A 23,474-nucleotide genomic window follows, 5' to 3' on the forward strand; every position below is an offset into this window, starting at 1 on the left:
TTACCTCTAAAAGTAAGCTAAGCATTGAGATTTCTTTTAAAAAAAGGTTTACATTTAATGTATAGCTCCATTTACCACAATTTAGTTTATATGACCAACTGCCTTGACACAAGTATTAGTAATATTTTCCTTAAAAATTTTACCATAGGCTAAGGTAATGATTTTCTTTTTAAGGAACTTTATGGCTATTATATTAAAGGGTAGAGAAAGCACTTAGTTTCAGTAATGTATGATGTATAAACTTATGATTTCAGGAAATTAATCCTGGAATCACTCAACGGTGTATTATAAGTGTTTAAAACTTGTTTATATTGTGTAGTAAGCCCTTTTAATGGGATTTAACTTGCAAATTATACATTCTAGCCATCAATTTCAGATTTTAAGTATTTTTAAAGGCAAACTATTTTTTTTTAATTATAAAAATTTTATGCTCTTTAGAAAACCGTTTAAATGCATAATATATTTAAAGATTTAAAAATTTAAAATCAATAAGTACTGGCACTAGAAAAACCTCTTAACAGAGTGATAAGCTACATTATATCCTTAAACTTATGATCCTAAGGTTTTTATACACAAATTTTTTTTAATTGTGTTTTCCCCCCTGTTGGGATTAGCACTGTTTTTCCTCTTTCCTATCTCTTCTCCCCGCCTCCCCCCACCCACCACCAACAAAGGCAGCAAATAATTAGAAAAAGTAGAACACACTTAGGCACCAATGGAATGATCTGACACTATATTAGTACCAGAGTTTGATAGTTCAAACTATCAATGGAAGTTAATAATGCAATAAAAATAGAATTTCAATTTTGTAAAATAATTGATGATTATTTAATATCTTCACCACCTTATAAAGAAAATTAAACACAAAGCTGCCCATTTCCTCAATATTTCTTTTCTGATTACCATCTGCAACAAAAGTTTAATGAAATATTTAATCAAATGAATACACATTAAGTGAAGAACAATATTTTTAAGACCTCATGGTATGAAACATGTAACTTTATAATTAAAAAAAAAAACACCTTTTAAAATACCTAACAAGATAATTTAATTAATACCTCAGGATACAAAATTAAACTTTCCTGATGATATAACTTCATGTAGGAGTCAAAATCATCACATTACTTAGTTTGTGATCAATCATATCTTATTTTGGTAGTTCTAGCTAGGAATAGGTAAAAAAAAAAAAAAACAACAACAACTCAGGAACTGTAACTTAAAATCTTTTTGAGAAATCTTTAAACCTAAAAGTAATCAAATTCTAACACATATTTTCACTAATTCAAGGAGATAAGACAGAAAACATGAACTTTCATGCAACTGCGATATCCTACATCTTGTATAGTAACACAAAAGTAGCAACAAAGACATTAACAATTGCAGTTCAAGCTGGGAGTGACTGTTCTGTTTCAATTCAATGACACCACTAATGGCTTCTTAGCAGCTCCATGAAATCAACCAGCTGTCAAGTTGATGCATCAGAAGGAACAGTTATGCACTCCCATAAGAAAAAGCAACACATCAGGATGTTTGGCAAAACATCTGCTCCTTTACACTGTAGTTCTATAATAAACACGCAAACAAAGAAATAGGAGAAAGGGCAACAGAATTAAAATTCCAGGGTTCCCATTACAGTCTTATATGCATTTTAAATAAATAGCTTATAAAAATAAAAACAAATTTCTACCAAGTTGAATACTTAACGTTACTCTATATCTCTTGAAAATGCTAAGTATAATTACTCAGATTCTCTAGAAAGGCAAAAACTACTTAAAAAAAAATCTTTAAATTTTGAAAAATTGAGAGTAAACTATATTCACCAAGTAAAATCATTATCACTGTGCACAAAACTCAAAAATTGTAAAATATATCCTTCATTTAATAAGTATTTAGCAAATTATGTCAACAGTAAATTAAATGCATTTCCAAGACTGAGTAGTCTAAAAATATTTTTCAGTAGTGTTTGAACAGTAAATGTGTTATATATGTCAACACTAATTTAACATATGAAAACAGTAAAGATACTATTCTCTGGATTTTAAAATATGTACCTACTTCTTTCCAACAGTATTAAGTTCTCATAAATAACTTCCTATTTTTAAAGCATACAATTTGATTTCATAAAAACAAACATATTTGTCATCATAGGCTTAAAATAATTTTACATTCAACCATTCATATCAAACATTTGTAAAATCTTACTTTTTTCTCTTATAAGAGCTTATAAGTGCCTCAATGTTGTCCAAATTATTGATTATGCAGCACAGTGACAATGTGTACAGTGTTTACAATAGGTGTAAGACATCAAATGTACTTAACTACCATTTTCTTAAACTGCTTAGCCTCTGTTGCTTGCCATTTATAATCTGCCAAATCTTCTAGTCCTTTGTTGCATGTATAATTTAGAACCATCTGTTCTATGTGCTTTTAACTATTTAAACATTTTTTACCTACCTACAATTCACATAAATGGCAGACATTCAATTCAGTCAAGCTTTCTATATAGCTTTTACATAAAGCAAATTCCTAGATAAAAACCATAGGAGATAACACCAAAGGCTGCTACAGAGATAAAAACATACCATACAAGTTTTTATGCCTTAGACAAATCTTTTTCAATGTATTCATAATTGTTTCTATTAATGTTTTATTTTTTTGAGTTAATTGCAGTCAATGTTTTTCCCCCAACCCAGAAGACAAAGAGAATGCAAATTAAATACAGACAGTTTCATGCCCTTGTTAGAAGTAAATATGCTGACTGCAAATGATACAGGAGGCAGAATTCCACTTTCCCATTCAATTTACAGTGCCTCTTATTTATATACCAGTCAGTGTATCATTAAGTTTGGTCATGTGACCAACTAAACTTTAGTGAGGTGAAAAACTGTTTTAGACAAGAAAATTTAAACACTAGTTTTTATTGTTTATCTTTTCATAATGGCTGACAGAGCTTACAGCTTGAAGTTATAAAATAAACTTTAAAATCAATTCTGCCTTTTAAATACTAACCACACTTTCGCCAATCGTTTGACTGACTTTCTATCTGCTACCGAATTTTAAAAGTATCCTGTATTTCCAAGTATTTTCAATAGTTTTTATATATTTTCAAAATGTAAACAACTATGTAAAAATATAATATTTAATTACAAAGTGGGACCTAGGTAATCTAAAATAAGCATACCTAAGTATTAATAAAGCTGATTAAAGAAAAAATCAACACCAGAGTGAAATAAATAAAAAAAGGAATACGCTGATTAAAAATAACATTTGAAACCCTCAAAGGATACAAAGCACGTAGACAAAAGGTAAATGAATACCAAACGACATTATAAAAGTTTATACCATTTTTTTGCACATAATTTTCCACCTGTTACCAAAGCATAAAATGTGTAGACGTTAGAGGTTCATTTTGAGAGCAGAACACAAAAATAGCGCAAGTTATCGTTAACCAGTAAGTTACATGGTCCTTTAAAACACGGGAAAATAGAGAAAAATGTACTTTTGGGACAATTTCTCGATAAAGTTTACATGACGTCACTGAACCCCCTGAACATTCCCTAAACTTCGTCTTATCCAGACACACTTTTGGCCTTTCTAAGGCTTCTTTCCTTTCCTCAAAAATAAAAAAAGAGAGAGACTTGGGAATAAAAATTGCCCAAGATGGCGAAACGCTTGTTGTTTAGAGGGCAGAGGGGAAAAAAATGGAGGATATTGTAATATACACAAAGGGATAAATTTCAACAACTCGGCCAACGACTGCAGCTGCTTCTCCCTTTATAAGGAAGCAGCACACAAAAGATAAATACACAGTGTAAGAAAAGAGGAGAAAATCTCCCGAACAGCAAGGCCAGCTCTGACTCCCCAAACATTTCCTTCCTTTCCCAAGTCCCAATTCTGGGGTTCGTGGAACTACTTTAAGGGGAGGGGAGCCACGAAAGGAAAGGGGGGAGGGGGAAAGACAGAGGATTAAACAGCGAGGAAGAGTTGAGAGCTGGCGGTTGCTCCCGGGAAAAAACTGCTGTGAGACAGACATTTCTGAAGGAACAGCTTTGCTTCTCTAACCCTGTGTGTACCGACATATAGACCTTCCCAGGTATTTTTTTCCACCCCCGCCCCCTTCATGTAAACTCTAGAGGTCCAAGCTGCACAGGGAAAGAGCAAAAGAGGCCCGAATTGAGGGGAGGCAGGCGCAGTTGATGAGTCCTGGAGGAAAGAGGGGGCGGAGGCAAAAAAGGGCAGCAGTAGGCGGAGGGGGGGGGGGGGTAATCTTGAAACTACCCAGGCGAGAAGGGGGAGCAGCGGATATTCCCGGGTAGGAACAGCGATTTCAGCCGTGCCAGAGATTGTTTTTTTACGAAGCGAAACTGTTGGCGGCGACCTGAGCGCTGGAAGCCGAAGGAAGAAAGAGACGCGAAGCCGGGCAGGCGAGCAGGGAGGCCGGCACAATGGAAGCGGATTCGCCGTGGCAGCGTCTGCCGGTGCCGGGGAGGCACGGCCCCGCGGCCCTGCTGGACCGAAGTCCCGCACCGGCAGCTAGGAATAAAGTTTACATTCTCCTGAGACCGCACCCCCCACCTCCCACCCAGGACCGCACATCTCCGCGTCCCGTCCCCCCAAACTCCACTCTGGACCCCGAGCACCACCCCAGCCTTGCAGCCAGCACAACAAAGAGACACACCGACCGGCGAGAGTAAACAGCCGCGGCAGGGCGAGCAGGTCGGGCAGGGCGAGCGCCTCGAGATAGCAACTCCGGAGTCTTCCCAGCTCGCAGGAGCACTGTAGTTTCTCTCCTTTCCTGTTTCAACCAGCTTTATAACATTTGGAATTTTCATTTTCGCCCGCACCCCTCACACCCGAGGATTTTTAACTCACCTTTACTTTCGAACTGAGAGTTGCAGTGGATGGGATTTTTGCCTTCTCCAGATGAAGGTTACGATTTTTGTTTTTGGAAAGCCCAACACCTCCTTACTCCTATTATTATTTTTGCAAGAAAAGTACAGAGTTGGAGGGTAGGTGAGATTTGTGATCGGGAAAGCCCTGGACTCCCTCCTCCTCCGTCTTCCGCCTCTCTCTCTCTGATTAGTTCCTATCCAGCAGCAGATTGAAGCAGGAGATGATTCTTCTCAAGGTTTGTTCAGCAGCTTCACTTCTAGGCGAAGGCTTCATGAACCAAGTGACGTCAACCAACAAGGCTTCTCTCTCTCTCCTCTCTCTAACAATGAAAGTTGCTGTTAACAAGGGAAAAAAGAGAGAGAATTGTTTATACCATTTCACTTCCAATAATAAATGACCTATCAGCTCCTAAAGGAGCCAAGGGAGGGGAGGGGGTTGCTTCTTCCTCCCAAGAATACTGTAGCTTTAAGTTTGCACCGTTCCTGGTCCCAGGAAAAAGTTAAGAAACTTAAATGTTTGGGTTTTGCTTTTAAAAGTAGGGAGGACAGAAAATAAGATTGAAAACGGGATTTTTCAAACATGTAAACTGGGGAATAGGAAGCATTAGACTGATCATTTCCTCCTAAACTTTTTTGTCCGTAAACACAGAATTCGGTTGAAGTCTACAAACCAACTAAATTAATATGCGAAGAATTCGTGGATGTTTGAAAATCAAAATAAAATAAGAAGCAGGACGCAAGATGGTCCAGGGATTAAATGCTACTGCCCTAACACGGGCAAGTTAAACTGACTGTAATGTTTATGCACGGAGTTAAAACTTAAAACATGTTAAAATAGGAAACCGTTTTAAAGTCCTAAATTAAAACTGTAATAGGTAATCTCAATAGTCGTTTTTTCCCCCTCCCAATTTATGAGAAGTTCAAGGGAACAGGGGGGATAACTAATTGTAGGAATTGAACAGTTGTAAAAATACCAAGATGGGTAGCTTATTGCTCCATCTTTAAATTACACACGAGGTATGCTATTTGTCTACGCCCAGAATCTCTTCCAACTTTGTTTTTAACCCTACTATTTTTCCCAATTCCAACAGCTTGAAAACAGTAAAGTTACACTAAAGGTAAAAAGTACACCACATTCCCTCTTCCCACACATACCGCATAGCTTCCTAAAAATGATTTTAAAAAAGTCTTTACCTTGGTAATGCTTTATTACCCAAGAATATACATAATTTTTAAAAATTCATTGAGGTAGTTTTTCACCCCCCGCAACACATTAAAGTCTCAAAGTCCATATCATTAAAAATTGCATAATTTAATTTTTGGGATGAAGAGCAAGGGAAAGGCAAGCTTTAGAAGAATAATCTAACCATATATATTTGTGCATATATATGTGGATAAATGTAACTTAAAGACGCTATTGTTTTATGTTTCCTCTTCAGCCACTGGCTGTGAGTTTAATTGTGCTGGAGGATCTTCATTAGTATTAACACATGGGGAGATTTCACAAAGCTGCTTCATTAGGGGGAAAAAAAAAAAGCAAGCTTGGCAGACTAGGTCTTTTTGCATGCACTGAGAATGTCAGCCTTACCTCGGTCATTTGTAACATAATAAGTGCAAGTACAATGATTGCAATGCAGGAGCACTGGGGGAAGGGCAGAAATACTGCCTGTCTAATAGGGATATCTGAAAGGAAGGCTGCTCATTACATAGTAAAATATATGCTAAAAATTAGTGAAGATGATGTCTCAGGAGACTGATGCTAAATAAATTAATGTGCTGATATGTTTTTAATTATTATTTTTGTAGTAGTTTATTTCATTCTCAGGATTCACATTGAGCAGCAAAGCTGTGCTAGCACTTATTGATTTTTTTTCCCTGCCACATTCCCGGAATACAGATTTTAATCATTTCACTACACCACACTCAGTAATTTCATTAAAAACTGGAACCTTCCATCCCAGAAAAGCATTTAATTTCAATGACATACAATTTCTCTCTTAGCAGAAAACTGTCTGTACAGTAAAAGCTGGCCTAAGGTTCAAATGCATAATTTAATCCTGAGTTTTTCCATGCTCTGCATTCCTTTGAAGCTATAATTTGAGTAACTACCTAATAACTGTAATAAGGACAATAATTTCCTTTAATATATTATTAACTAATATTTAATTAACTCAGAGGCCAAGCTCTGTACATGTGTGTCTAGGTCAACAGTTCTATAATTTCAAAATTTACTAATAATGTTCCAGAAGAAAAACGTAGATTAAAATACAAGTGTGAATGCTAGCATTTAGATACGCCATCCAAAGTAACATGCAAAAAAGTCCATGCATTTTTATATAATAGTGGTCATTACCCAAATAAACTATTTTAAAACAATTGGAAGAAAACAAGGCCATTCACTGATATTTCTAAATGTCAAGTATTATAATAATATTTCAACAATCCATTTCTGACAGTTTGCCTAATCACTAGCATAACTACTGAAAACATTCCATTTTGAAAGGATAAAAAAGGGGCTAGATTCAAGTTGTCTCAATTTTCATAAAGCATTCCTTTAAAACATTTTTCTTGAAATAAAGTTAAATGGCACACTTGAATAACTAAGAATATATCTTATTTAATTGAATGTATTGGGGTGACACTGGTTAATAAAACCATACAGGTTTCAAGTGTACAACTCTAAAACACATTATCTGCATACTACATGGTAGACTCACCATCCAAAGTCTAGTCTCTTTCTGCCACCATTTATCCCACATTTGACCTCTTATACTAAGGACATGTCTTTTACTTAAATACTTTTAAAATATACTGCAAAGCATGATTAAATTTTTAGTTTGAATAATATTCTGAAATAATATTGAGTTTAAAGATGGCACACTGGTTTTCCAAACAATAGGTTTCATGAGGATATTTAACTTACGATGCCTGGTTTCTAAAGACAAAATCTGTGGATAAAATATTTGACATAATAAAATTTCCTTATTAATTTAAAATTTAAATATGTGCCTAACCAACAGAAAAAAAAAAAATGGTACACATATAATGAAAGTGATTAACTTATAAAATAATTTAAAAATTCCAGGACAACTGCAATTGTACAGCAGTAAGAAAATACAAAAAAAATAATAAATAAATATTATAGTGGTAAAACTGAAAAATAATTCCTACCATGATCATGGGTAATTTTTAGACCACAGTTCAAAATTTTTTTCAAAGAGTATGTATATATAATTTCATGTTGAAGCCACATACAAAACAAAGTTGTCTTTTCCTTGGTTAAATAAATGATGAAGTAACTTAAATAAGAGTGTCCTCAAAATATTGATATAAAAAATAAAAGTGATAATAAAAAACTTGACTGTAGTACCTTTAAAATATTTAAAAATTATATTTCTATCAAGGGCTATTTATATAGTTTGGAAAATATTTTTGCAACATTCTCAATGATGCAGTTAAATGGAAATCAATTAATTAACAAAATAATCGGTAAATAAAAAAGTCACATAGGTTGACACCTAAAATTCATAAGATTGCTCTGGTAGGGTACCTCAGTTGGTTAGAGCATCATCCTGATAACCACCAAGGTTCTGGGTTCAATTGTAGATCAGGACATATATAAGAATCAATCGGTGGATGCATAAATAAGTAGAACAACAAGTCGATGTTTCTCTCAATCAATCAATAAAATAAAGATAAATAAAATTCATAAGATGAATTACTGTATTTCAATAAAATAAAAGCTTCCATTTTTATGCTAAACTTTTCTGGTGTTATTTGGTAATTCAAATATATTAATTTTCTAATTTAACCTATACTTTTTTTAATCTTTACTGTATTTTTTTCCCATTACCATGTAGTCCCCTTACACGCCCCTCACTCCAGCAATCATCACACTGTTGTCCATGTCCATGAATCTACTTTCCTTTTTGTTCAGTCCCTCCACCCCTGACTAGCTGTCATCTCTCCATCTATAGTCTGTCTCTGTTTTGCTTCTTAGTTTGGTTTGTCCATTAGATTGCACATATGAGTAAAATCATTAATCTATACTTTTAAAACTGACTTTTAAAAATAATGGTACACTAAGGCCCTGGCCTGGTAGCTCAGTTGGCTAAAGCATCATCCTGATACTCCACCATTACGGGTTCAATCTCAAGTCAATGCATATATAAGCAGCAACCAATGAACGAAACAAGTGGAAGAAGGAATCAATCTCTCTCCACCCCTCTCACTTTCTCTCTAAAATATCTATCACTGAATAGAAATAATGATACATTAGAAATTTAAAACTGTATTACTTCAATATTTAATACCTTCTTACTAAAAAGTGCTCAATTATTTTTTAAATATAACTCCCTTTTTTCATGCTATCATATTTGATTGAGATATCACAACACAGTCATAGAGTTGGGGGGCAGAAAATAATTGCTATAGTTATTAAAAAAACAAAACTTGGCTCCCACAGCATGGGATCTTCTACCTAAGATCATCATCTAAATTATTACTTCATCATGTATGGAATTGTAAAAGAATTAAATGATCAAACAGATCTTTTTCAATATTACTAGTAATTATTTTTATATATGATTTATACCTATCCTTTAGACTAATTATCTCACCACTATAGAATCAGTTGTTGCATTTTCTTCTTTAAAGCGGCATCTATTTTTAGGACTAAGACAGAACTTCATAAATAAGTAGATAGCTAAAGATGGATATCTCATTTACAACTATAGGTATTGCACATGGCTCTTCAAAGAGTAAGGAATTGCCATGTACAGAGAACAACGTCTAGGAATGCTGACTACAAAAAAGGCCGAAAGAAGGGAGAGATTTAAATGGTAGAGCAAGCTGGCCACTGTCATGTCTTATTTCTGTTTCATCGGTACACGCTAATAAAGCTTTGTTTTCATTCACTGAACAAACATTTGAGTGCTTGCTATACGCTATGCACTCTGCTAAAGGTTGGAAAAACATGAAAAGCATACATTCTGGTTGAAGTTAGAAAAATGAAATTCTGGGAGATTAGAGACTCACATAATTCCTATTATAAAGATAGAAATAATAAAGTTTTCCTAGAATAAAGAGAACGGGCCAATTAATTCTGACTGGGAGTTTTAAAAAAAAGCTTTCTTTAAGAGATGCCATTTGAACTGAATCTCAAAATACTGAGAGCTTACTGGGCAAAAGGAGGAGGGGATGAATTCTTAGTGCAAGAAAACACGGAAGTTTAAATACAAAGTGCCACTAGGTCTGGTACACATCCACTTGATAGAGATTTAGTGTAACAGTAATATTCAGTATGAGGTGTGGAATGATGCAGATGAAGGAGGAAAAACAGGCTGGAGGCTGGGACAAGCGAGTGAAAGGCTTGATGTACCATTGATGGTAAGGTGGCTGAATTTAACCTGAAAGGGAACAAAGGTCAGCAAAGAAGTAACATGATCGACCTTGTTTTTAGAGAACAATAACTGTGAAGATAGTGCAGAGAGACTGCTGAAGCCCTGGCTGGTATGGGTAAGTGGATTGAGGACCATTCACGGGTTTGATTCCAGGTCAGGCCACATGCCTGGGTTTCAGGCCAGGTCCCTAGTTAGGGGCAATTGATGTTTCTCTCCCTCTTTCTCCCTCCAATCCCCTCTATCTAAAAAAAATAAATAAAATCTTAAGAGAGAGAGAGACTGCTTCTTAGCAATCCATGAAAAAGATGGTAAAAGACAGTGTCACTGGAGATTTAAAGCCAGATAATTTTGAAGTAAAATGTGGACTTTGTGACCAACTGAAAACAGAGAGAGCAAAGGGAGAGGGCAAACTGAAGGAAGACTAGAGAAATTTCTGGCTTAGGGAATTGGGTAACTACTACAGTCATTAAATGTTGTCCAGGATACATAAAGGGAAACAAATCATAAGGCAGTCAGGAATTAGAACATGAATTTATGAATTTATGCTTTATAGGTCATTTTAATGGGATTATCAGAATCAACTGAAGAGCTTTTTCAAAATGTACATGTCCAGGCCCAATATCCAGAGATTCACTGGGTCTGGGGTGGACTTAGTTCATCTGTTTTTCTTTTTAAGATTTTATTATTTAGTTCTGGCCAAGATGGAGGCATAGGTATACACACTTCACTTATCTGCACAACCAAAAAGAAACATAACAGCCAATTTAAAAACGAAAACAACCAGAACTGCCAGAAAATTGAACTGTATGGAAGACCAACAACAAAGGAGTTAAAGAAGAAACATTCATCCAGATGAGCAGGAGTGGGGGAGACAGGAAGCCAGAGTAGCAAGGCCTCATGACAAGGTGGCAGACTAGGATTTTTCACCTTTTCATGAGGATAAGCTGAGAGGAACAACTGGAGAGCAAGACAGACCACGTAACCCAGGGTTCCAGCATAGGATATAAAGCCTCAACACCTCTGGCTGTAAAAACCTCTGGGGGTTGTAGCAGCAGGAGACACTCACATTCTCACAGGGGAGTCAGCTGGAGGGGCCCACAGGATCCCAAAATGTACACAAGCCCACCCACCCGGGAATCAGCACCAAAAGGTGCCTCACATCTCCTTGTGGGAAGTGAGAGAAGTGACTGAAAGTGGGGCAAAAGCCAAGGAAGCAGCATTGTTCCTTCTCTGACCCCTCACCTATACACAGCCACAATGCAGCGATGGGGGTTATCCCATCCTGGTGAATACCTAAGGCTCCAGCCCTTACTAGGTAAGAAGAGTGCCAAGACAAAGAAATATGGCACAAATGAAAGAGCAGATCAAAACTCCAGAAAAAGAACTAAGCGATGAGGAGATAGCCAACCTATCAGATGCAGAGTTCAAAACACTGGTAATCAAGATGCTCACAGAAATGAACGAGTATGATCACAAAATAGAGGAAAAAATGAAGCCTAAGCAAAGTGAAATAAAGAAAAATATTCAGGGAACCAACAGTGAAGGGAAGGAAACCGGGGCTCAAATCAACAATTTGGAGCAGAGGAAGAAATAAACATTCAACCAGAACAGATTGAAGAAACAAGAATTCAAAAAAAAAAAAAAAAAACAAATGGGAAGAGGCTTAGGAACCTCTGGGACAACTTTAAAGGCTCCAACATCCGAATCACAGGGGTAACAGGAGGAGAAGAGGAAGAGCAAGATATTGAAAATTTATTTGAAAAAATAATGAAGGAGAACTTCTCCAATCTAGCAAAGGAAATAGACTTCCAGGAAGTCCAGGAAGCCCAGCGAGTCATAAACAAGTTAGACCCAAGGAAGCACACACCAAGGCACATCATAATTAAGTTACCCAGGAATAAAGATAAGGAGAGAATCTTAAAAGCAACAGGAGAAAAGGAGACAGTTACTTACCAAGGAGTTCCCATAAGACTTATCAGCTGATTTCTCAAAAGAAACCTTACAGGCCAGAAGGGGCTGGGGAGAAGTAGTCAAAGTCATGACAGGCAAGGACCTACACCCAAGATGACTCTATCCAGCAAAGCTATCATTTGGAATGGAAAGGCAGATAAAGTGCTTCCCAGACAAGGTAAAGTTAAAGGAGTTCATCATCACCAAGCCCTTATTATATGAAATATAATAAGGGACTTATCTAAGAAAAAGAAGATCAATGGAAAACTCACAGCTATCAACAACTGAACCTGAAAAACAACAACAAACTAAGCAAACAACTAGAATAGGAACAGAATCACAGAAATGGAGATCACATCATGGAGGGTAATCAGAGGGGAGGTGGAAGGAGAAGAATGGGGGAAAAGGTACAAGGAATAAGAAGCATAATTGGTAGGCACAAAATAGACAGGAGGAGGTTAAGAAATGCATAAAGAATGGAGAAACCAAAGAACATATATGTACAACCCATGGACATGAACTAAGTGAGAGGAATGCTGGAGGGAGGGGCTTATAGGGAAGAAAAAAAGTGGGACAAATATAATAACAATCAATGAAATATACTTAGAAAACCAAAAAAGACTCTACTATTAATTTTTTTTAGAGAGAAGGGAAAGAGAAGGAGAAAGAGGAGAGAAACATAAATGTGAGAAAGGAATTCTGGTTCATTGACTCCAATATGCACCCTGACTGAGGATCAAACCCACAACCCAGGCATGTGCCCTGATTTGGAATCGAACTGGCCAGCTTTCGCTTTTCAGGACAACACGCGACCAACTAAGCCACACTGGTCAAGGCTCTTTTCTTAAAGAAGTTTTAAAAATTTACTGATTTGAGAGAGAAAGAGAGGGGGGAGAGAAAGAGAGGGAAACATCTATTTGTTGTTCCACTCATTTATGCATTCATTGGTTGATTTCTTGTACGTGTCCTGACCGGAGATCGAACCTGCAACCTTGGCATATTGGGATGATGGTCTAACCAAATAAACTACTCAGCTAGGATAGTTCATCTTTTTTTTTTTCTTATCTCTAACAAACAGTTCTTCTGATAAATACTCCTGATTAAGAACACTATTACACCAGCTAATTATAAAATTCAATTGAAATCTAAAAACAGGAAAAGTCCAGAAAATGCTGAAAAAGAAGTGCGTTGGGAGTGGTGGATATCAGACATTTAAATATGCTATAAAGTCTTTATAATTTAACAGTTGGTATTGGCATGTGAAAAGAGGCCAATAGAACACAAGAGAAAACTGAGAAATTGACCCAGGTGCATATGGAAATTAAACATAGGTAAATGCTGTATTTCAAAGAAGTGAGGAAAAGATGGACTTTTTAATTAGTGGAATTACTCGGTAGACATAAGGAAAAATATGAATTTGAATCTGTTCCAAAGATAAATCTCAAAAAGACCAGATATTTAAATATAAAAATTTGAATCACAAAAGTACAAGTAGAAACTATGGGTCAATCCTTTATAATTGGAGAGTGGGGGAAATTTTTCTCACAATGGTCAAAATTAGATGCAATAAAGTGAAATACTGGTAAATCTTAATACATGAAAATAAAAAGCTTTTGTGTGGCAAAAAAATAATAATATAAGACATACTGCAAGGAAAGTATAAAGTCAAATGAAAAACTGTGAAAAAATATTTGTAACTTACATAAGAGACAATTTAAAAACCTTATATATAAAGAGTACCTAAAAATGAATAAAAGACTAACTCCCTGATAGAAAAATACAAGAGAAATGAACAGATATTTTACAGAAAAAGAAAATGCAAGTGCCTTATAATAAAAACATTCTCAATCTTGCTCATAAGAAAATGCAAATTAAGAAACACTGAGATACTATTTCTCACCCAACCTATTGGCAAAAATCCAAAAGTTTCACAACACAACCTGTCATTGAGGCGCTTCTGGGGAAAAGTGACACTCTCAAATACTGCTTGTTGAGAGTGAGAAATGGAAAACTCAACAAGAGAGAATTTGACAGTATCTAGCACAGTTAATACATATGCATTTATTTTTCAACTAATAAATCCCACTTCCAGGAATCTGACCAACACTAAAAAATGTGTAAAATTGGTATATAAGAAGTTATTCATTGAAGCATTATTTGTTATAGCAAGAGTCTGGAAATAACCCAAGTATCCTTTATAAGGAAATGGTTGAATTAATCATCGAGATATACACAGTGGAGTACTGTGCAATTTTTAACAAGGAATGAAGAATGTAAGTAGTATAAAATATTTCACAGTCAAGCCCAGCATATGTTGTTAAATAAAAAAAGCAAGGTGGAGAAAAACATCAATAGTATGCTATCATTCATCTACATACTTGCCTAATTTTTTAAATGAAAGGAAAAATCAAAACCTTAAAAAAAAAGGTACCTATAAGGAGGAAGTGAACAGAGTAGAAAAGATAGAATACTAGGAATGCTTCTCATAAAACTTGTTTTGTAGATGAGATTTTAGAACCATATACAATCACTTACATAATTATAAAACAAATTTAATTTAAAAAGCAATGCCATCAAAATGAAAGCTATATAAAATAAATGAATTTAATTATATGTTGAGTTGGTGGCATAACCATGCAGAGAATATTCCAAGTGACACTTAACACAATAATTTTTTAAAATAATACACAAACACAGTGAATTAACAGCATATCCCTCATAGGATATACACTAAGAAAAAGAAATTTAAAGCAGCACAAAAAAACCCAGGAAATTAAATTGTTAGGAATAACCATTTTTTTGGAATTAATTAGTATTATTGTAATGTTGCATGCACAGTCTGAGAAAATGAAAATAAGTTGTTTTTTTGGAAATTAATTTTTGGTATGGGACAAAAAAGAAGCAGATATAAAATCAGTGAGTTACATAAAAAACTCTGTAATCTTGAATTTGAACTGGGTATAACAGAAAATTCATTAAATATCTTATATTTAAAAATAGAAATTTCTTAATTTAGCCCACTGTACATCCTTTAAAAGTGAGGGGGGACCATTGCAGTAGCAAGAAGCAGACACCTGTGTACCCAGATTATGGTCTCTAAACACCATTTACCCCTGAAAAGAATTCCTCAAAGCAAAGGCTGAGTCCAAATTTGGGATAGAAAATGTCCAAAATAAGCCTCAAGTACCCTATGGCACCACTATGCATGAAAACTATTGGGGTCATGTTAAAAGTCACGTGAGCCAATCTGAAGAGATCTAATTGAAGTGGTTCCCACTGATCAAAGATGAATAACGACAATGAATTGAAACATAATAAATAAATCTGAATATATGAGCTCATAATGACAGTTAAAAAAAATTCACTGTTCACCTTTGAAGGATACTAGGAAACAAACCTATTATTTTGAAAATTGGTAAAAAAAAAAAAAAAAAAAATGGAAACAAATTAGGAATTTATTCAACATTTCCTACTAAATTTACCTTAGGAACCTAATTTGAAATTGTGTTTGTACATACATACATTTGTATGTGTGTGTGTATTATATATAGTATTCATGAATATATACATATATATCTCAAGAATCCAACTTAAAATTTCATTTTTTTAGAAAGTTTGAAAATGTTACTGCTCTGTACTAACAGTTGCTGTGATCAAGCAATTTACCTGTGAGTTTCAAGGCAGACAAAATAAAGAAGGAATACGATACCATCCTCCTTATCTGGTAAATAAAAAAATTAACCAATTCATTAAGACAAACTTAAAACACTAGAGTAACATATCAAAGTTTCTGAAGTAGTTTTATAGCAAATATGTAGATATCATTTCTATGGTCCTTTGCATAGCGATCCTCCATGCACACCAGAGGAAACTATGAATATCAAGTTGATTGAATTAACTCAATTAACAGACTGTTGCTCACCCAAGTTAATTGTATAAGGCTGTGTAGATTATACCCAGCACCACTCTATAGGCCGCAATGTACTGAATCCAGGTCATACCAGTTCCTGACAGACAAAAGTTAAATTTTCAGGAATTTACAAGTTGAATGTTAAACAGAGTCATTACTACAAATATGTTCAAATTTAAATAAATTATATTAAAAATACTCAAAACTCATCCTAGATTTTATTTTTTAATTTTTTAATCCTTGCCTGGAGATACATTCATTGATTTTAGAGAAAGAGGAAGTGGGAGGAGAGAAAAAGAGAGAGACATGTATGTGAGAGGGGAACATTGATTGGTTGCCTCCCTTACACACCCCGAATGGGGACCAAACCCATAACCGAGGTATGTGCCCTGACCAGGCATTGAACCCATGACATTTTAGCGCACTGGACAATGTTCCAACCAACTGAATCACACCGACTAAGGCCATAATACATTTTATTATGCTTTACTATCATCTGTATGCTTGAAGTAACTTATGTACATAGTAAAACCCAAAAAACAAACAAAACGATAGGCCTGGCCAGATGGCTCAGTTGGTTTTCTCATGCACCAAAGCTTGTTGGTTCCATCCCTGGTCAGGGCACATACCTAGGTTGAGGGTTCCAACATACAGGTGGCAATTGATGGACATTTATCTCTCACATCTATGTTTCTGTGTGTGTGAATGTGTGCGCGTGTGTCTTCCTCCCCCGCCATTTCTCTTCCTCTCTCTCTAAAATCAACAAATATATCTTCATATGAGGATTTAAATAAATAAATTAATAAATAAATTAATGAACTATACAGTAGTGTACTTCTGACCATTTCTTCCCAATGCTGTGATAAATAGGAATGTTTACGCCTTGGCAATAAGCAAACACTTCATATGAGGGCATAACTTAATGTTTTGTTGATAGCCTAAACTTAAGAAACTGATGGAAAAAATGGTAATGCAAATTGAAACAGCACAAAAAATGGGGAAAGAAAAATCTTCCAATTTTTAAAAAATTTTACTTATTGATTTTAGAGAGAAGAGAGAGAAACATCGATTTGTTGTTCCAATTATTTATGTATTTATTGGTTGACACTTGGATGTGCCCTGACTAGAGACTGAACCAGCAACCTTGGTGTATTAGGATGACACTCTAACCAACTGAGCTACCTGACCAGGGTAAAAATCTTTCAATTTCTGAAAACTATTAACAAGTTAGCAAGAATTCATTCACATCAATGATAAAAAGTGAAGTCATTTCATTTTCATCTTACTCATTTACTTAAACAGATATCAATGACCACTTATGTCATAACTACATTCTTCCACACTTGCAACTACAGGTTGGCTACAGATAGGACTACAGACACAAGAGTTTGGTAAAAATCAGCTAGAGCATTCTGTGAGAATCAATTGGCTATAGGGATTTTACAATAAAGTTTGTAAATTTTATTATTTGTAAATCACACATATATAAAAATATATATAAATAAATATAAATATATTAAAAATATACATTTTTATTCCTAGCAAGGTATTTACTAGCACACCTGTTAGGTAGGACCACAATCACTAGGCCTTGTGAAGTGCACAGCCCAATTTAGAAATGTTAATGCCCCAAAATATCTGATACAATGTGATAATACTCTAATAGAGGTATTCAAGGAAAATGAGTACACATTAAAAATAGCGATTATTTTTTCTGGGTGGAGATGGGGGAAGGAGAATGTTTATACTAACTTTTGAGTAGGTCCATGTCATAGTGGTTAGTTCTCTGCATTGTAGTTTGTCCTGATATATTATTTTCAGCATTAAACTTCATTAATAATTTAGACCTGAAGGAGATTATCAAGGTACTGACACATGCCATTTGGGGAATCCCTCAGAAATCACGGAAGTGGTCTTTTTTCAGGGTCATGAAGAAATATTTTTGTCTCATATGTGATTTCAAAAATTCATAGGACTACCTTCCTGCTTGACAACCATCTTTTGAACTGGAAAACAAGACTTTAAATTCAACTGCTCATTTATTTTTACAGAATTCTCAAAAATACATACTCAAGGACCAAAATTCAATCACACAATTTTCACTACTTTCTTTAAAGACTGAATCAAGAGTCCACATTGTTTATAGACAGTTGTGCTCTGGGAATAATGCAGTTTGAGAAAATATATTCAAGTTCCAACCTTTAACCAGCGTAATGATGTTCCTTGTATTCTGCCAATACTGATTCCAACACACGTTTTCCAGGAAAAAATTTGATTCACAATATAATCACAAGCAAAATTTTAAAAATTTCTTTCCCTTTAGCATGGGTTTTTAGTGATTACAAAACAAACAAACAAACAAATAACTTGCCAAGTGCTTCTCCCTCATAAACTGTACATAGTTATAAAGTTTATTAGTACTCTTTGCATAAGTTTCATCCAACTGAAAAGCCAAGTATCTATTAGCATGCACATGTTAAGAGTAATTGTGCTTTCCTATTGTATAGTATTGATATTATAGTGTCCAAAGTATCATGTTAAAGGAACTTTTATCAGCAATTAATTCTGACTTCTTGCCAGACATAATTATTTATTATTTTGCTGCTGGTTTAATAAACTTGGCAACTGTGTGGTTTTGCATCTGCTTTTGCTCTGAGGAGTGCAACACAATTAAATAGTTCCTGAGCTTTTGTATCTTCTCCATCTAAAAATACAGGAAAGCATTATTTTGTGCCTATTTTGGGATGTTTTTACTATTTTACCACAAGGGTTTACCAAAAATACCATTAAGTTTTGTATAAAAGAGAGTCAATGACTTTAAAATATCCTTGCCCCAAATGAATACAAATTATTTTTCATAGCCTCTTTCCCCAACTCTTCACTGAAGAGAAGCACTCCAAAAGAGAGTGAGAAAGTACCCTCTGAGAAACAAAACAAATGACAAAACTCACCTGTAAACAGGGTTTATAAGCTGGATCTTTCAAAAATTACAAAAAAGAGACTTCTGTCCAAAATGATATGCTTTGCTTCCTTGCACAACCAAAAGGACAGCAACCAATATAAAAAACAAAAAACATGCAGAACTGCCAGAAAATTGAACTGTATGGAAGTCCAACAAACAAGGAGCCAAGGAAGAAACATTCATCCAGGAGGGGCCGAGATGGGAAGCCAGGGTGGAGAGGACATGCAACAAGGTGGCTGCTGGTGGACTGGGAGATCCCACATTCATGTGTGGATAATCCGGGAAGCATAACTGGGGAGTGAGGCAGACCACACAACCCAGGGCTCCAGCATGGGATATAAACCCTCAAACCCACTTGCTGTAAAAACCTGTGAGGGTTGTGACAGCAGGAGACACTCCCAGTCTCACAGGAGTCATTTGGAGGGACTCAGAACATTCACAAACCCACCTGAAAGGGCCCAATTCACTTGTGGGTAGCGGGGGAAGTGACTGAAAGTGGGGCAAAAACCTAGTAAGCAGCATTGTTCCCTCTCTGACCCCTTCCCCACATAGAGCACCACAACAGAGGGACGGGAGTTACCCCACCCTGGTGGATACCTAAGCCCTCACTACGTAAGATGAGTGCCAAGACAAAGAAATATGGCACAAATGAAAGAGCAGATCAAAACTCCAGAAAAAGAACTAAGTGATGAGGAGATAGCCAACCTATCAGATGCAGAGTTCAAAACACTGGTAATCAAGATGCTCACAGAAATGAACGAGTATGACCACAAAATAGAGGAAAAAATGAAGCCTATGCAAAGTGAAATAAAGAAAAATATTCAGGGAACCAACAGTGAAGGGAAGGAAACCGGGGCTCAAATCAACAATTTGGAGCAGAGGAAGAAATAAACATTCAACCAGAACAGATTGAAGAAACAAGAATTCAAAAAAAAAAAAAAAACAAATGGGAAGAGGCTTAGGAACCTCTGGGACAACTTTAAAGGCTCCAACATCCGAATCACAGGGGTAACAGGAGGAGAAGAGGAAGAGCAAGATATTGAAAATTTATTTGAAAAAATAATGAAGGAGAACTTCTCCAATCTAGCAAAGGAAATAGACTTCCAGGAAGTCCAGGAAGCCCAGCGAGTCATAAACAAGTTAGACCCAAGGAAGCACACACCAAGGCACATCATAATTAAGTTACCCAGGAATAAAGATAAGGAGAGAATCTTAAAAGCAACAGGAGAAAAGGAGACAGTTACTTACCAAGGAGTTCCCATAAGACTTATCAGCTGATTTCTCAAAAGAAACCTTACAGGCCAGAAGGGGCTGGGGAGAAGTAGTCAAAGTCATGACAGGCAAGGACCTACACCCAAGATGACTCTATCCAGCAAAGCTATCATTTGGAATGGAAAGGCAGATAAAGTGCTTCCCAGACAAGGTAAAGTTAAAGGAGTTCATCATCACCAAGCCCTTATTATATGAAATGTTAAAGGGACTTATCTAAGAAAAAGGAGATCAAAACTATGAATAATAAAATGACAACAAACTCACAACTATCAACAACTGACCCTAAAAAACAAAAACAAAAACAAACTAAGCACACAACTAGAATAGGAACAGAATCACAGAAATGGAGATCACATGGAGGGATATCAGCGGGGAGAAGGCAGTGGGAAATGAGGGAAAAGGTAGGTACAGGGAATAAGAGGCATAATTGGTAGGTACAAAATAGACAGAGGGAGGTTAAGAATAGTATAGGAAATGGAGAAACCAGAGAACTTATATGTACAACCCATGGATATGAACAACGGAAGGGGAAATGCTGGTGCGAGAGGGGGTGCAGGGCAGAGGGGGATAAAGGGTAGAAAAAAATGGGACAACAATAATAGCATAATCAATTAAATATGCTTTTAAAAATGGCAAAAAAGAAATTTATAAACTATGAGCTACATAGTACGGCTGAACTATACAAAGAGGGGGATAAAATTCAGCTGGAACTTTTGTGGCAGATTTTTAAAAATATTTTCATACCTTTTATTTATTTACTTTGAGAGAGGAAAAAGGGAGGGAGAAAGAGTGGGAGAGAAACATGTGAGAGATACATCAATCGGTTGCCTCTCAGTTGCCTCAACTGGGGGCCTGGCCCGAAACCCCGGCATGTGCCCTGACTGGGAATCGAAACAGAGACCTTTTGATTCACAGGCTGGTGCTCCGTCCACTGAGCCATGCCAGCCAGGCTTGTGGCAGCTTTTATTTGCAGCTTTTGTAATGGAGGAATTGGAGTCAGTTCTTCGACGTTTTTCTTTGAGGTTCATCCTAACTACTCATGTGAGGGAACATATCTTATTTCCAGAGGGAGATAGCTCTTGAGACTTAGATCATTCCCTCAGTTCAGGAGCTCTGGAGTGTCTGCTTTCTGCCAGGAAACCATCCCTAGTCCTTCACTTTTCACATTTTTCTTCATCCCTTTTCAGCAGCTATTGACATTGTCTCATACCAAGAAAAAAGAACATTGTAAGGAGAGCCCAGACATCTATTCCTGCAGTATTTTAGGTGTATTAATGATGAATCTCAAATTCGCTATTAATCTTGAGATTAAGATCAACTTTTGGGGAGTAAATGTGGGGCTGGGTGCTATACTATGCTTCAGCAAATCTGTTTATTCCTTTGGTTATCATCTTTTGAAATGTATGACATGAGATTCTATCCTATTTTTCATCTCTGGTTACTGCTGATGAATGTTTTGTCTTGCTTCTTTCCTCTGGTTGTGCTGTTCTTATTATTTAAAAAAATGCTGTAGCTCATATCATTAGGTATCAGAGGAGGAAAACTCTGTTGCTTCTTTCTATGATCTTTACATAAGAGTCTCTTTTCTTTATTGAAAACATGTTTAATTGAAATATACTAATTATTTTTAGATGATAATGATACATAATAACAAAGGTTATAATCTAGAGAAATTTTTCTCTTAAGCTTAAATCCTTTAATATATATCCTTTAATTACTATACCATACCATACCTTTTCTTTCTTTCAGTCATTTAATTGTTCCAGAAATACTTATTGAACACCTGTTACGTGCTAGGTACTTGTCTAAGTGCTAGGGATATAGCAGTAAAAAAAAAACCCAAACTTGCCATCGTAGAGCTTACTTTATTGTGGGGAAAAAAACAGATAATAAACACATAAGCAAATACATAGTGTATATCAGGGCCAGCAAAATTTTTTTTATGAAGAGCCAAATAGTAAATGTTTAAGGTTTTGCAGGCCACAAGTATTTACTCAAGTCTGCCAATGTAGTGAAAGATGGTGAAGGGATTAACCAAAGAAAATTTATGTGCACCCATAGGCAAGGACAAAAATATGGAGATTGGCTTGGGGAGAGAAGAAGATGGGGCTGGGAGAGAGTGTGGAAAAGGAGAAAAAGTGGGAAGAACTGTACAGCATAAACAATAAAAATAAAATTAAAAAATGGGGATAGCTGTACTTGAACAACAATAAAAATTTTTTTAATTTAATTTTTTTTTAAAAAAGGAAAACCAGCCATAGGCAACATGGAAAAAAGTGGACAGAGCTGTGTTCTAGGAAAACTTATGTACAAAAAGATGTGGTAGGTAAGATTTAGCCTACCAGTTATATATGATTGTGATGAGTGTTAAGAAAATAGTAGTGGAAAAGATGTATAAGAAGTTCTAGGAATAGTGAAAAAGGGCCTCACTGATAAGATACCTGAGCAAAGACCTAAACAAAGTGATGGCATAAGCTATGTAAACATATGAAAGGCTTCTGAAACAAGAAGAAACAAGACCTGCAAAGGCTCTGTGGCAGGGATATGCTTAGTTTGTTCAAGGAACAGTAAATGGGCTAATGTGGTCAAAAACAAGAGCACCAAGACATGGGGTTAGAGAGTACCATAGATGGTGCTATATTCTGTAGGGCTTTTTAAGCCATTATATAGAGACTTTGAGTTTTTACCCTGAATAGAAAAACACTGAGCAGTTTTGAGCAAAGAAATGACATGGTCTGACTTACTTTTGAAAAAAATCTCTCTGGCTACAGTGATAGAACAGACTAGTGAAACAATAACAAACGTTAGAGGGCCATATATATAGGAAGTTGCTAAAAATTCAAACAAGGAATGATGATATTAAGCTTAGAACTGATGGTAGTGATTGAAGTAGTGGGAAATGGTCAGAATCAGAATATATTCTGAAAGATACAGCTAAAAGATCTGTTGATGGACCAGATATGTACTTATAAGAGAAAGAGGAGTGAATGGTGGCTCCATAGTTTTTGTTCTCGTTACTAGAAAATGGAAGATAGCATTTATTTACAATACCAAAGTGCTACTTTGGATGAGGGGGATGTAGGTTT

General features: G+C 35.7%; 1 protein-coding gene across 1 annotated transcript in view; it reads right to left on the bottom strand.

Annotated features, from left to right (window-relative positions):
• Positions 1 to 23,474, bottom strand: part of BAZ2B (bromodomain adjacent to zinc finger domain 2B) — a 359,528-nt gene that overhangs the window by 263,146 nt on the left and 72,908 nt on the right. Inside the window, exon 3 of the mRNA XM_054562718.1 lies at positions 4,873 to 5,228. The gene's annotated coding sequence lies outside the window, so the exon portion shown is untranslated. The remainder of the gene's footprint in view (positions 1 to 4,872; positions 5,229 to 23,474) is intronic.

Source organism: Pteronotus mesoamericanus, unplaced genomic scaffold, assembly GCF_021234165.1.
Source record: "Pteronotus mesoamericanus isolate MK-2021 breed Mesoamerican mustached bat unplaced genomic scaffold, CSHL_Meso_final scaffold_651, whole genome shotgun sequence".
Lineage (NCBI taxonomy): Eukaryota > Metazoa > Chordata > Mammalia > Chiroptera > Mormoopidae > Pteronotus > Pteronotus mesoamericanus.